Here is a 14,003-nt window from a genome sequence, read left to right as displayed (position 1 = left end):
AAGCCACAAATAGATAGCTGCATCTAACAGTGGAGTTCTGGAGGGCGTCACTGGGGACTCTGTGCTTGAAGGTAGTGGGACTGCATGAGTGGTGTGTTTGGTCTGTCTGTGGGTTGGTTGTTTGACTGTTTATTTGCTCTCTGTGTACAGGCTGCATAGCTGGGTTGTGGGCCCTTGAGTAAGTAGATGAGACAGGCTTGTTTGCTGGTGCCTTGGTAAAGGCCGCACAGCTCTAACCCTGGGGGCTTTGATCAACTCTGTTGTTTGCGGTCTCTGAGTGGTTAATTGCTCCTTGGTGGGGAGGGGCGGAGCTAAGCTGAGCTAAGCAAGGAGATTTGGACTATAAAGAGTCACTTGTCAGGTGAACTTGAAAGCCATAAACAGAGACAGCTAATAGGGAGTTTCAGAGGGCATTTGGAAAGGGAATGTGAGCAAGTAGAAATGCTACTGAGAATCAGAGAAGCTGAGGACATCCCAGATAGTTAGGCTCAGGAAGCATCAGCATCCCTGATTAAAGAAAGAAAGGAACTTGCCACCGAGGAGCTGGAGAGAGAGGAAGTCAAAAAGGAGGCCTTGGAGCTCATAACCACTGGAGGCAAGAGGTCAAAGTGACATTCTACAGGACTGTAAGGAATTCCACAGCTATAAGTTTCCAAATGATACCACATCCAAAATAAGGAAACTGTGGACGACACCTCTCATGATCCAGTTGGTCCAAGGGAATGGAGAGCTGTATGGGACACACCTGTGGAAAACTGCTCAGCCTAACCTATAAGAAAAATCACAGAGTCCTCCAACTGTCCAAGGAAGACAGTCTATCTTTGTTGGAGATTCAATATGAAGAAGAATCCAAACATTCTGCAAGGAACAGGCAAACAGTAGGACAGGCTTTTGAAGTCAACAGGATTGGATCCATTGGTGTTGCTTCATATCTGCAATAATGACCGTGTGTCGCGGGATCTCTTGCAGATAAATAGATGACATCAAGGAACTCAGAAACTTGCTGAAGAAGAATGACCAAGAGATCTTCTCTCAGATTCTTCATGTCCTACAAACAAAGGAAGACCTCAGGCAGAAGATTCTAGAAGTGAACCGCTGGCTACGTAGGTGGTGAAAGGTTTTGGTTTTGTGGAAAGTTGGTCTACCATCTACGTGGCGAGTGGCTGAATAGTTTGGAAGGAAGACAGGCTGGCTGGAGTAGTCAGGAGGACATTAAACTAATAACAAAAGGAGCAGGGGAGTGGAGGGGGTAAAAAGAGGGAAGATATGAGCACTCAGCACACAATTGAGATGTTGAGAACAAAATTAATTAAGGAACCAAAGGACATGAAGAGTAGAAATTAGGGCTGTCGCGGGATTAAAAAAATTAATTGCAATTAATCATGCTGTTCAACAACAGAATACCATTTATTTAAAATATTTTTGGATGTTTACTACATTTTCAAATATATTAATTTAAGTTACAACACAGAATACAAAGTGCACAGTGCTCACTTTCTATTTATTTTTTATTACAAATATTTGCACTGTAAACAAAAACACTGTATTTTTCAATTAATCTCATACAAGTACTGTAGTGCAATCTCTATTATGAAAGCTGAACTTACAAATGTAGAATTATGTAAAAAAAGCTGCATTCAAAAACAAAACAGTGTAAAACTTCAGAGCCTACAAGTCCACTCAGTCCTACTTCTTGGTCAGCCAATTACTCAGAAAAACAAGGTTGATTACAATTTGCGGGACATAATGCTGCCTGCTTCTTGTTTACAATGTTACCTGAAAGCGAGAACAGGCGTTTGCATGGCACTGTTGTAGCTGGCATTGCAAGATATTTATCTGCCAGATGTGCTAAAGAGTCATATGTCCCTTCATGCTTTAACCACCATTCCAGAGGACATGCTTCCATGCTGATGATGAGTTCTGCTTCATAATAATCCAAAGCAGAGTGGAGCGATGCATGTTCATTTGTCATCATTTGAGTCAGATGCCACCAGCAGGTGGTTGATTGTCCTTTTTGGTGGTTCGGGTTCTGTAGTTTCCGCATCTGAGTGTCACTCTTTTAAGACTGCTGAAAGCGAGCTCCACACTTCGTCCCTCTCAGATTTTGGACAGCACTTCAGATTCTTAAACCTTGAGTCTAGTGCTGTAGCTATTTTTAGAAATCTCACATCGGTACCTTTTTTTGCGTTTTGCCAAATCTGCTGTGAAATGTTCGTTTTAAGAACATGTGCTGGGTCATCATTCGAGACTGTTATAACATGAAATATATGCAGAATGCGGGTAAAACAGAGAAGATGACACACAATTCTCCCCCCAGGAAGTACAGTCACAAATTTAATTGATGCATTATTTTTTTAACGAGCATCATCAGCATGGAAGCATGTCCTCTGGAATGGTAGCCGAACCATGAAGGGGTATACGAATGTTTAGCATATTTGGCATGTAAATATCTTGCAATGCTAGCTATGAAAGTGCCATGCGAACACCTGATCTCACTTTCAGGTGACATTGTAAATAAGAAGCAGGCAGCAGTATCTCCCATCAGTGTAAACAAACTTGTTTGTCTTAGCGATTAGCAGAATAAGAAGTAGGACTGAGTGGACTTGTAGGCTCTAAAGTTTTACACTGTTTTGTTTTTGAGTGCAGTTATGTAACCAAAAAAAAAATAATCTGCATTTGTAAATTACACTTTTACGATAAAGAGATTGCACTTCAGTACTTGTATGAGGCAAACTGAAAAAATAATATTTCTTTTGTTTATCATTTTTACAGTTTGCACTTCAGTACTTTTATGAGGTGAATTGAAAAATACTACATCTCTACCCTGATATAACGTGGTCCTCGGGACACAAAAAAAATCTCACCGCATTATAGGTGAGACTGTATTATATCAAACTTGCTTTGCCTCCCCCACCCCCACCCCCGGTTCCCTGACCGCTCCCTCCAGAGACCCCTGTCCCTAATCACCCCCAGGATCCCACCCCCTACCCAACCCCCCTGTCCCCTGACTGCTCCGACCCCTATCCACCTCCTCTCCCCCTGCCCCCTGACAGGCAGTCACCGGCAGCAATGGGAAGCAGAGCAGCCCGGCCTCAGTCCGCTCCACTCCGCCAGCTCCCAGCTGCGGTGCTATGCTTCCCGCCGTTGGTGAGTGCAGGGAGATTGGGGAAAGGATGCTCCCCCGCACTCACCTGTGGTGGGAAGCAGAGCAATGCGGCCCCAGCCCGCTCCGCTTTCCTTGCTCCGGCCCCAGCCATGTCGCTGGGAGGCAGCTGGGGAAAGGTCCTGCACTCACCTGTGGTGGGAAGTGGAGCGCCACGGCTGGGAGCTGGCGGAGTGGAGCTGGCTGGGGCTGGGCTGCTCTGCTTCCCGCCACCGGTGAATGCAGGGAGGTTGGGGAAAGGATGGCCTCCGCACTTACCAGCGGCAGGAAGCGGAGCGCCGCGGCCCTAGCCCGCTCCACTCTGCCACCTCCCAGCCGTGGTGCTCTGCTTCCCGCCGCTGGTGAGTGCAGGGAGGTTAGGGAAAGGACGGCTCCCATACTCACCTGCGGCGAGAAGCGGACCACTGCGGCTGGGAGCTGGCAGAGTGGAGCGGGCTGGGGCCGGACTGCTCCGCTTCCGCCACTGCTAGTGAGTGCGGGGGAGGGGGCAGGAGGAATGATCCCTTCCCCCAAACCCCCTCCCCCAAGCGACACGGCTGGGGCTGGGGCTGAGGTGAGGGAAGCAGAGCGGGCTGCTCCCGGCCCCCCGCTAATCCCCTGGGCCATTCTGGGATTGCGGGGCCCCCAAAAGTGCCCTCCCACAGCTCCTGCCCCCCAGTCCCTGGAGGGGGGCAGGGGGAAAGCCCCTGACCACCTCTAGACCCTCTGCCCCTTATCAAATCCCTCGGCCCCGGTCTGGCCCGGTACCCTTAACACACTGCTCAGGGCAGCGTGTCAGAGCTTTACCATGTTGTATGCGAACCCGTGTTATATCGGGTCGCGTTATATCAGGGTAGAGGTGTATATCTTTTGTTTGTCATTTTTACAGTGCATATATTTGTAATGAAAAATAATAATATAAAGTGAGCACTGTGCACTTTGTATGCTGTGTTGTAATTGAAATCAATATTGAAAATGTAGAAAAACATTCAAAAATATTTAATAAATTTAAATTGGTATTCTATTGTTATAAGTGTGATTAATTGCGATTAATTTGGAGGGGGAGTGGCACTATGTCCAAAATGGCATTACCTCTTTCCTATTATTGATAACCAGGAAGAAAATTATCTTGAATATTTACGAATCAATGTCCTAACAGATAGAGCACAAGATGGGGTATCGATCTATGTCTGCTACAGACCACCAAATCACACTAGTGAACAGGATGAGTGGGTCCTATAACGTGTAGGAAAAATAGCTGTGTGATCCTGGGATACTTCAGTATGAGTAATGTATGCTGGAGGTCTCATGATGCCAGTATTAAAACATCCTTGGTATTTCTAAATTTCCTAACCCAGAAAGCATTACATCCAACATGAAAGCAGTCTATATGAGACCTCATCTTGACAGATAAAGAGGAACTGATCACAGAACTAAAAATTAACAATAACTTCAGTACAAGTTATCATGACTTGATCACATTTATGTTCTGTTTGCACACTAAAGTCCAGATCAGTGATATACATATATATACCTGGGGCTTTAAAAGGACCCATTTCACAAAGCTGAAAACAATTATGAGCCAAATCAACTTGGAGGAAGAATTTAATCAAAAAATGTGACTGGTCATTTGGAATTGTTTAAGAACACTTTATTAGTTGCTCAAAAAGCCACAACTGAGGAAGAAGGCTGGATTGGTTAAAAAAGAATTTGGTTTAGAAGAAAAGTGAAGACAGCTATATATATTATATATATAAACAAATGGAAGAAGGGGGAAGTTGATAGCAATGAATATAAATCAGAAGCTAGGAATTGTAGAAAATTGATAAGGGAAGCAAAGGGACACAAGGAGAACTCTATGGACAGCAGAATTAAGAACAAGAAGAATTTTTTAAAGTATATTGCAGAAAAAAGAATCTTAACAAGGCATTACTAATTGGAAATGATAGACTCATCAAATATAACACAGAAAAGGCAGAAGTATTCGGTAAATGTTTCCGCTCTCTATTTGGGTAAAAACAAAAACAACAAAAAACAGATGTCATATTATATGATAACACTCTTTCTATTCCATTAGTACCTCAGGAGGGTGTTAAACAGCAGCTACTGAAGTCAGACATTTTAAAATCAGTAGGTCTGGATAACTTGCATCCATGAGTTTTAAAAGAGCTAACTGAGAGCTTACTGGATCATTAATGTTGATTTTTAATAAGTCTTGGAACAGCAGTGAAGTTCCAGAAGATTGGCTTTCTCCTAATATTTTTAAAAGAGATGATTGGGTGATTATAGGCCTGCTAGTCTGACACGGATCCCAGGCAAGATAATGGAGTGGCTGATACGGGACTTAATTAATAAAGAATTAAAGGAGGGCAAGAAAAGCCATCAACATGGATTTATGGAAAACAGATCCTGTCAAACTATTTTTTGTGTGTGAGAGATTACAAATTTGGTTGATAAAGGTAATAGTATTGATGTACCATAGATTTCTGTAAGGTACTTGACTTGGTACTCAACACATTTTGAATAAAAAACTGACAAGATAAAATTAACATGGCATATATTAATGGATTAAAAGCTGGCTGAGATGTCTCAAAATGTAATTGTAAATAGGAAATTATCATCAAATGGGTGTGGTGTCTACTGGGGTACCACAGGGACCTATTCTTGGCCCTATTCTATTTAAACATTTTTTATTAATGACCTGGAAGAAGGCATAAAATTAGCACTGAAAGTTTGCAGATAACACAAATTGCGAGAGTGATAAATAAGGAAGAGGATAAGTCGCTGACACAGAGCAATCTGGATCGCTTGGTAAATTGGGTGCCAGCATACAATATGCATTTTAATATGGCTAAATGTAATGTATACATCTAAGAGCAAAGAATGGAGGCCATACTTACAGGATGGGGTACTCTATCCTGCGAAGCAGTGACTCTGAAAATGATTTGGGGGTCCTGGTGGATAGTCAGGCGAACATGAGGTCCCCAGTGTGGTGCTGTGGCCAAAAGAGCTAATGCAATCCTGAAATGCACAAATTAGATAATCTTCAGTAGGAGCAAAGATGTTATTTTACCTCTGTATTTGGCACAGGTGCAACCACTGCTCTAATACTGTGTCAAGGTCTGGTGTCCACAATTCAAGAAGGATATTGATCAATTGCAGAGGGTTCAGAGAAGAGCCACAAGAACGATTAAACGATTATGGGTTTAGAAAATAAGCCTTATAGTGACAGACTCAAGGAACTCAATCTACTTAGTTTAAAAAGAAAATGTTAAGGGGTGACTTGACTATACTCTAAGTACCTACACGTGGAATAATTAGAGAAAGGTATAGCGGGACGTTCAAATTGTCTAGGTATAGCCGGACTAGACAAATTCAGACTGAAAATAAGGTGTAAAAGCTGAACAGTGAGAGCACTTCCATTGGAACAACTTACTAAGGGTCATGGTGGATTCTCCATCACTGACAATTTTTCAATCAAGATTAGATATTTTTCTGAAAGATCTGGTCTAGGAATTATTTTGGAGATGTACTCTGGTCTGTGCTATACAGGAGGTCAGACTAGATGATCACAATGATCCCTTCTGTAATCTATGAAAAGGGGCCATTCAAATCCACACTCCAGGTCAGAGCTGATTTAATAATAGCCTTCCAAAGAGATGTAAATGCCAGGTTATGGAGTGAATCAGCAGCTGCCACAAGAGGCTATTGCACCACCAGTACTACCAGAGAATACACCTCCAGAGAGTTCTTTGTAAGAAAATAAAGCCAGAGTCTGTCATCATGCTATAGGTGCAGACTGCACAGTTGCTCAGTCTTGCCACTAGTGGACATTTGCTGCACACACCACAATTTGAGAGCTTTTACAGCATGAGCTGCAAATACACAAATAATGTTTTATACTTGTGGCAACTGCTCCTTTAGTTAGCATGGCTTGTGGCTCAGAAGACAGCATCATAACAAGTCCTGTGATTTACTCTATATTAAGACTTTCTGAATTGGGGTTTAGAGCTAAATAATGTCTCCTATAAATGACCTGCTACCACCTGAGGTCAGATGGAGGGAGTGGTGTGCTCTCTTCTTCTCAAATTCTGCCCACAACCCTGAAGTACTTGGCTGTTTCCACTAATATGATCAGCAGCTAAATATTTTTCAATGACAACATTTAAATTGTTGGTTGTCTAAGATGTTCAGAACTTTCATAAGACCAAATGTGGCCCCTATCTTCTGCAAAGCACATGTAAATGGGATTTGCACAGAGAATAGAAGAGGAACTGAAGGAAAACAAATATCCCCCACCAATCTGGCAGCATGGTGTGGAGTCACAAAATCATAGAATATCCAGGTTTGAAGGGACCTCAGGGGTCATCTAGTCCAACCCCCTACTCAAAGCAGGACCAATTCCCAACTAAATCATCCCAGCCAGGGCTTTGTCAAGCCTGATCTTAAAAACCTCCAAGGAAGGAGATTCCACCACCTCCTAGGGAACCCATTCCAGTGTTTCACCACCCTCCTAGTGAAAAAGTTTTTCCTAATATCCAACCTAAACCTCCCCCACTGCAACTTGAGACCATTACTCCTTGTTCTGTCATCTGCTACCATGGAGAACAGTCTAGATCCATCCTCTTTGGAACCCCCTTTCAGGTAGTTGAAAGCAGCTATCAAATCCCTCCTCATTCTTCTCTTCTGCAGACTAAACAATCCCACTTCCCTCCGCCTCTCCTCATAAGTCATGTGCTCCAGCCCCCTAACTATTTTTGTTGCCCTCCACTGGACTCTCTCCAATTTTTCCACATCCTTCTTGTAGTGTGTGGCCCAAAACTGGACACAGTACTCCAGATGAGGCCTCACCAATGTCGAATAGATGGGAATGATCACGTCCCTCGACCTGCTGGCAATGCCCCTACTTATACAGCCCAAAATGCCGTTAGCCTTCTTGGCAACAAGGGCACATTGTTGACTCATATCCAACTTCTCGTCCACTGTAACCCCTAGGTCCTTTTCTTCAGAACTGCTGCCTAGCCATTCAGTCCCTAGTCTGTAACAGTGAATGGGATTCTTCTGTCCTAAGTGCAGGACTCTGCACTTGTCCTTGTTGAACTTCATCAGGTTTCTTTTGGCCCAATCCTCTAATTTGTCTAGGTTCCTCTGTATCCTATCTCTACCTTCCAGCGTGTCTACCACTCCTCCCAGTTTAGTGTCATCTGCAAACTTGCTGAGAGTGCAGTCCACGCCATCCTCCAGATCCCAAGGGCTTCAGCCCTGGGTGGCGAGGCTCAGGTTACAGGCCCCCCACCTAGGGCTGAAGCTGTTGGGCTTTGACTTTGGCTTCTCCTCCCGGGGGTGGTGGGGTTCGGGCTTTGGCCCCTCAACCCAAGGTGGCGGGGCTTAGGCTTTGGTCCCCCCTCCTGGGATCGTGTAGTAATTTTTGCCATCAGAAGAGGGTCGCAGTGCAATGAAGTTTGAGAACCGCTGATCTAGTCTGACCTTCTGTACAACACAGACCACAGAACTTCCCCAAAATAATTCCTAGAGCATATATTTTAGAAAAAATTGTCAGTGATGGAGAATTCACCACAATGCTTGGTAAGTTGTTCCAGTGGTTAATTATTCTCACCATTAAAAATGAACATCTTATTTCCAGTCTGAATTTGTCTAGCTTCAGCTTCCAGCCATGTTATGCCTGTCTCTAATAGACCGAAGAGCCCATTATTAAATATTTGTTCCCCATGTAGGTACTTATAGACTGGGATTAAGTCACCCCTTAAATCTTCTCTTTGCTAAACTATATAGCTTGAGCTCTTTGAGCCTATCACTATAAGGTCTGTTTTCTAATCCTTTAGTTATTCTTTGTTGCTCTTCTCTGCAGTTTATCAACATCCTTCTTGAATTGTGGACACCAGAACTGGAAACAATATTCCAGCAGCAGTTGCACCAGTACCAAATACAGAGATAAAATAATCTCTCTACTCCTACTCAAGAATCCCCTAAAACAAAATCTTACAATTAATGGGGTATGGTGACCCCTGGGAGCCAGCTCAATCCAGGCCCTAGATAAGCTATGGAAAATGTGCCATTTATATAGCCCTTAAGGTTAAGGACATTGTTAAAAGGAGGGGATGGAACTCTGCAGTGAGAATTTCTCAGCTTTGTTCCTTGTTCTTAGCCAGATTTCACAAGAAACGTATGCATACTTTTTGTTTCCCAGAGATCTCTTGATCTTCTGTTGTCTGTGCCCAGGTCCTGTATCCTAGCAAAATAGAAAGAGGAACAATTCAGGATAGTACCATAAGGATTTTTCTTTTTGTGTTAGTTTTTCAGTTCACATAATAAACTGCACCTTATTAATCTGTCATATCACTTATGAAGGGGAAGCGTTGTCCTCTTCAGTGAAAAAGTTATTGTCCCGACCTCAAACCCAGGTGAACTTGTAAAGGAATTAGAATAGGGACCAACCCATGCAGTGGGAGATCTAATCTCTTCTCTTGCACTGGGGCACAATGAAGTTTTCATTATCCCAAGCCATTCATTCCCAATAAATGGGTGACTAAACTCAGCCTGGACTTTCTCACTTGATGGCAATTGCATCAGATCCCCAGCAACTTTTGCCAACTTCTAAAGTATTACTTTTTCCTAACATTTTTTCTATCGCAGTTTAAGCCTATTCTTACTCGCTCTATAGTAAGAATCACTAGTCTCTACCCTGGCTTAAACATTTTTCTCCTGTCACCCTCCATCATCGTTTCTGGGTCGTATACACTCCTGTCTCCTAACCTTTTCTCCTGGATTTTATTCACCAAATCTTTTGCCATTTTTTCCACTCCAGTTTATCTGTCTCCATTATGAAATGAGGGGCTTCAAATGAATCCTCGCCAGGTTGGGACAGCACTTAAGACATCAAGGTGATAGGTGCCATATGAATTCCCAAGAGAGAATAAGGACCTCAGCTGCACACCATTAGTCCCACCCAAAGTCTCATTTTCCACCTCCCTCCTCTGTAACATCTCAGGCCTAAGTAAGTTTCAATATCAAGCAGTCAGCACAACCCTTTTTCAATAGCCCTCTGTGCTTCAGGCTCAGGAACCCAGAGTGTATAGCTTTCCTGTTCTAAATGGGATGGACATCTACATCTTCACAGCATTACTACACTGAAGATATGGATGGCACGGTGTTGAGAAAAGCTACACCAGTGGTTCCCCAAATCCAGTGCCCAGTAAAGATATGATTAACTCAGGTGACAAAACAGCTGTGGTCCAGGATGAGCGGTCAAGTTCTATTATGGATTAGAAACTGGCTAAGAGACAGAAAACAAAGAGAAGGGCTAAATTGTCAATTTTCTTCATGGCAAAAAGTTAACAACAGGTGCCACAAAGTTCCCTTTCAAGGATGGGGCTTGCTTAATGTATTAATTATCTGGAGGAGGGGGTTAGTAGGGAGGTGACAAAATTTGCAGATGACACAAATTATGTAGACTGGTCTGAGATAGATGCAATGGGGAGAAACTTCAGAGGGATCCTAACAAAACAGGAAATGAGCAGCACGATGGCAAATGAATGTCAATGAATGTTGGCAAATGAATGTTGACAAATGCAAAGAAATGCACAATGGACGGAATAATTCACTATTCACATATACTACTGACTTCTAAATGTACTGTACAAGTCAGGAAAGATCTGTGGATCACTGTGGGCAGAACCAGTCCAAAAAAGAAAAAAAAAAAAAGTTTAAATGCTTAAGGAATCGGATGGTGAAAAAAAGTTAATTATGGCTGTCAATCACAGTTAACTCACACGATTAACTCAAAAAAATTAACTGCGATTAAAAAAATTAATCACTATTAATTGCACAGTTAAACAATAGAATACCAATTGAAATTCATTAAATATTTGTGGATGTTTTTCTACATTTTCAAATATTTTGATTTCTATTACAACACAGAATAAGAAGTGTACAGTGCTCACTTTATATTATTTTTTATTACAAATATTTGCACTGTAAAAAAAGTATTTTACAATTCACGTCATTCAAGTAGTGAAATCTCTATCCTGAAAGTAATTTACAAATGTAGATATTTCTGTGTTACGTAACTGCACTCAAACAAAACAATGTAAAATTTTAGAACCTACAAGTCCACTCAGTCCTACTTCTGGTTCAGCCAACCGCGAAGACAAATTTGTTTACATTTATGGGAGATATTGCTGCCTGCTTCTTATTTACAATGTCACCTAAAAGTGAGAGCAGGAGTTCGCATGGCACATTTGTAGCCAGCGTTGCAAAGGTATTTACGTGCCAGATATGCTAAACATTTGTATGCCACTTCATGCTTCTGCCACCATTCCAGAGGACATACTTCCATGCTGATAATGCTCGTTAAAAAATAGTGTTATTAAATTTGTGACTGAACTCTTTGGGGGAGAATTGTATGTCCCCTGCTCTGTTTTACCCACATTCTGCATATATTTCATGTTATAGCAGTCTTGGATGATAACCCAGCATGTTGTTTGATTTACAAACACTGTCACTGCAGATTTGACAAATGCAAAGAAGATACCTGTGATGTTCCCCTCTGGTGTTATCTGGACCAGATCTGCTAGGTCACGCCAATCCTTGACTCTGGGAACCAGCCTTACCCTGGTCTGCTGTGAAAACCCCCACGCCTGGGCTGTTCACGCACAGCCTCTGGCATGTAAGCTGCTCCCAGCTACTTGCAATGGAATGACACTAGCCAATATCTCCAGTCCCAGAGACAACCCTAGGAACCTCCGTCTTGCAGTGTCCAGTTATGCCCCCTGGACGCTGCAAGCTTATATGACGACGTCAATTTTACAGAAATTGATATGTACCAGGCTTGTTATCCCAAGGGGAGCCTCTGACACACTTCAAATCAAATGTATTGTTTCGGGTAGAATAAACAAATAAATTTATTAACTATAAAGATAGATTTTAAGTGATTATAAGTCAAAACACAAGTCAGATTTGGTCAAATTAAATAAAAGCAAAATACATTCTAAGCTGATCTTAACACTTTCAGTGCCCTTACAAATTTAGATGCTTCTCACCACAGGTTGGCTGGTTGCTCTTCAGCCAGGCTCTCCCCTTTGATCAGCACTTCAGTTGCTTGGTGGTGGTGTATGTAGATGTAGATGTAGGTGGGAGAGAGAGAGAGCCTGGCAAATGTCTCTCCCTTTTATCATGTCCTTTCTTCCCTCTTGGCTTTGCCGCCTCCCCCGCCCACCCCCAACTTCAGAGTCAGGTGAGCATTACCTCCTCGCAGTTCCAAACTGACCAAAGGAAGGGGGGCGACTCTCTCAAGAGTCTAACAGATTCTTTTGTTGCTGCCTAGGCCATTACCCTTTGTTCCTGCGTGGTCGGGCTGGGTTTGTCCCATCCGCGCCCTGATGAGGTGCGAACTGCCTCTCTGCTCTTGGAGAGTTTTTGCCTGGGCTTATTTTAAGCCATGGGGATACATTTTCAGCCTCATAACTACATACATGAAATTATAACCTATAACATTACTATAACAACAATGATCAGTGCATCATGAGCCTTCCAAAGACACCTGACATGACAAACTTTGCACTGGATACCAAACAATCATTTTACAAGGATGAACATGGGGGTGCTGGCTGTCCCCCTGAGGTACAGAGCATCACAGTACCAATGTGAGATTTCTAAAAATAGCTAAAGCACTTTACCCAAGGCTTAAGAATCTGAATCATAGAATCATAGACTCTCAGGGCTTGGCTACACTTACGGTTTGCAGCGCTGGTAGTTTGCAGCGCTGGTCATCCAGCTGTGTAGGAGCAGCGCTGGTGTGTGGCCACACTCACAGCTACCAGCGCTGGTGTGTGGCCACATTTGCAGCATTTCCAGCGCTGTTGGGAGTGATGCATTATGGGCAGCTATCCCAGCATTCAAGTGGCCGCAACGTGCTTTTCAAAAGAGGGGGGTGGAGTGGGGTCTAGTGTGACAGGGAGCGGGGGGAGAGAGAGAGTGGATTTTTGGAGCCAACACTGTGTGTTAGCTTCCTGACTTGAAAAATCAGAACATTTTTCCGACCCCTTAGTCTTAACTCTTAATTGCAAACAGCCTGCAGGCAACAGGACTCCCCACTGTTTCCCTGCCTGCCTCTATTTGATTGTTTACAGCCAGGTACAGATGATCACAGCAAACAGGAGCTTTGTTTGTTTTTTAGATAGCAGCAGCGGCAACGGAGGAGCTCCACAGAGCTCCTTCAACAGGGAGGAGGATCTCATTTGATTGTTCACAGACTGATCACAGCAAACAGGAGCTGATAAACAGCTCCAGTAGAAACGGAGCTCCGGAGGTTCACAACAAAACAAAGAGAGGCTGCATAACAAAACAAAGGGAGTAATTTAGTTAAAAGCATTCTGGGATATCTCCTTATTCCCTGGAGGCCAATAAAAGCGCTGGTGTGTGTCCACACTTGATGAGCAGCGCTGGATCACCAACGCTGCAATCGCTACACCCCAACCCAGCCAGGTGTACAGCCAGCGCTGCAGCCAGGGAGTTGCAGCGCTGGATGTGCCTTGCAGGTGTGGACGGTTACTAATTGCAGCGCTGGAAAGCCTCTACCAGCGCTGCAACTTGCAAGTGTAGCCAAGCCCTCAGGGTTGGAAAGGACCTCAGGAGGTCATCTAGTCCAACGCCCTGCTCAAAGCAGGACCAAACCCAACTAAATCATCCCAGCCAGGGCTTTGTCAAGACTGACCTTAAAAACCTCTAAGGAAGGAGATTCCACCACCTCCCTAGGTAACCCATTCCAGTTCTTCACCACCCTACCAGTGAAAAAGGTTTTCCTAATATCCAACCTAAACCTCCCCCACTGCAACTTGAGACC

The 14,003-nt window shown here is 43.5% G+C and overlaps 1 protein-coding gene across 7 annotated transcripts in view; it reads right to left on the bottom strand.

The window, feature by feature from the left end:
- The window catches only part of ZNF512 (zinc finger protein 512), an 82,091-nt gene that overhangs the window by 56,469 nt on the left and 11,619 nt on the right, over window positions 1–14,003 (bottom strand). For 4 of the 7 annotated variants that reach the window (XM_045011470.1, XM_045011471.1, XM_045011469.1 and 1 more), the window contains exons 2-3: window positions 9,337–9,392; window positions 6,043–6,163 (exon numbers count right to left, since the gene is read on the bottom strand). The gene's annotated coding sequence lies outside the window, so the exon portion shown is untranslated. Of the gene's footprint in view, window positions 1–745; window positions 820–6,042; window positions 6,164–9,336; window positions 9,393–14,003 lie in introns of those variants that run through there. The other 3 variants (XM_045011465.1, XM_045011467.1, XM_045011468.1) reach the window with 3 other exon arrangements.

This window comes from Mauremys mutica, chromosome 3, assembly GCF_020497125.1.
Source record: "Mauremys mutica isolate MM-2020 ecotype Southern chromosome 3, ASM2049712v1, whole genome shotgun sequence".
Lineage (NCBI taxonomy): Eukaryota > Metazoa > Chordata > Testudines > Geoemydidae > Mauremys > Mauremys mutica.
Note: the sequence above shows the minus strand (reverse complement) of the source record. Positions and strands in the feature narration are given on the sequence as shown.